The following is a 2,012-nucleotide window of genomic DNA, read 5'->3' on the forward strand; positions in this document are numbered from 1 at the left end:
AAACATATACAAGGTGTATGAAAATGGTTGATCAAGTATTTTTTAAATGTTAATCAAGTATTTGAATTTTTTTATCAAGTATTTGCAAAATATTAGTCAAGCATTTGGAAAATGTAAAATGTCTATATAAATCATGTTTCTCATTAATACGAAGAAATATGCATAAAATATACAATATGTATGAAAAAATGTTGATCATGTATTTTCTAAATGTGTATAAAGAAATGTTCTTGATGTATAGAAAAAATGCACAAATGTTTATGGAAGAAGTAGACATCAAAACCATATATTTTTAAAAATGTATTTAAAAATGTATGCATGGTTTAAAAAACGTTTCTTACCCTAGAAAATGTTTAGCATGTATTTAAAAAAATGCTGATCATCTAGTCGGGAAAGTGTTCATAACATGTTGCTAAGAAGAAAAAAAATGTACATCATGTATTTGAGAAAGGTACAACGTGTACCAATACAAGTTTTTTCATGTGTACACTGGCACTGAAAAAATAGACCTGTGTTGAAGAAAAACGAAAAAATGATAAAATCGAGAACGAAACAAAGAAAAACGAAGAAAACCGATGAAAACAAGGAAAGAAACAACGAAAAATGAAGGAAAATGAAGAAAGGAAAGAAAGAAACAGTGAAAACCTAGAAGTAAACAAAAGAAAAAAGTGAAAACCATGAAAGAAACAAAGAAAACCGCTGGAAAAGGAAGAAAACCAGTTTTTTATGAAGAAAACCGGTTAAGAAATAGAAAAAAAAACTGAAGAAGAAACAAAGAAACCGAAAGAAACAATACAAGAAGAAAGAAAAGCACATTGGACACACAAACCGGTGAATGACCTAGTGCTAAAGATGGGCCGTCCCAATAATGTACGGTCCCAGGAAATCCTTCGGGCGAGACCGTACGGACTCTCGCTGTAAGTGAGATATAGGTTTTGCAAACCTCGTGCGGGGAGGAGACATGAGTTTGGGGCTTTGGCTTCACCGTCACTGGGTCGCGCAATGTTGGCGAGGGGGACAACAACTTTTTTAGTGGAATTTGGTGTGGTGTGTGTCTTATGGGAGGTGGGATGTGACGAAACAGGATATCAACAGCCTGGAGGTGAACGCTGGGAACAATCCGACTCTTTTGTTCTTTTCTTTCTTCTTCCTCTTTCCAGTTGCAGTGACCTGCATCAAGACTAAGACATGACAAAATTGATCTTTTCCAAAAGCTCGCCTAAATTGTTGACGAAATCTAACAATTTTGCTCAATACCAACCTCTCTGGCCTAAAACTTTTTTACTGGGATTTTTTATAAATCATTTCTCTCCATTTGCATACCGATGCACAACATCTCAATCGTTTCCCGATCCTTTCCGACGCACTATTCACTGGAAACGATTGAGACAGATGAGCATCGGTATGCCGGTGGAGAGAGATTATTGTTCTGTGCCTTGGTAGCAACATAACCGGAAAGAACCGGGAAACAATTTGAGACGGTTGTGCATCAGTATGCCGGTGGAGAGAAGTTATTGTTTTCTGGGAACACAACTCACCGAAAGTATTGTTCACAGGAGACACTGTTCATGTCCGCGACACTGTTCACTGGAGGGGGGTACTGGTCATGCACGGGTACTATTCACAGTTACTGTTCATGTTGGATACATAACTGAACAGTACAACATTGCTATTTAAGAAACTCGTTGTCCTTGTGGTGTCAAGAGATGATTGGTGCGGATACGATCATTGTTCTAGTTTGTCGATCGCTATTTTGATCGCTCCAGGAAGTTTTTCGTTGCTTGGACATAACTTTGGTCCTGTACGACTTTGCTATTTTCCAGCATGTTTTCGTGTGTGCGTTGATGTTGGTTGTGTGCTTCTTGGTTATGCAGAGGCCGGGTGTGAGTTCATTGTGTTTGTATCCACTTAAGGCTTCATTTTGAGCCAATAAAATTTATTCTTTGGCGGAAAAAGTAATCAAGTGTTAATTTGCTAGTAGCTAGAATGAATCACCGATTAAGGTTTTCAAC

The sequence above is a fragment of the Triticum aestivum genome, chromosome 7A (assembly GCF_018294505.1).
Source record: "Triticum aestivum cultivar Chinese Spring chromosome 7A, IWGSC CS RefSeq v2.1, whole genome shotgun sequence".
Taxonomy (NCBI): Eukaryota; Viridiplantae; Streptophyta; class Magnoliopsida; order Poales; family Poaceae; genus Triticum; species Triticum aestivum.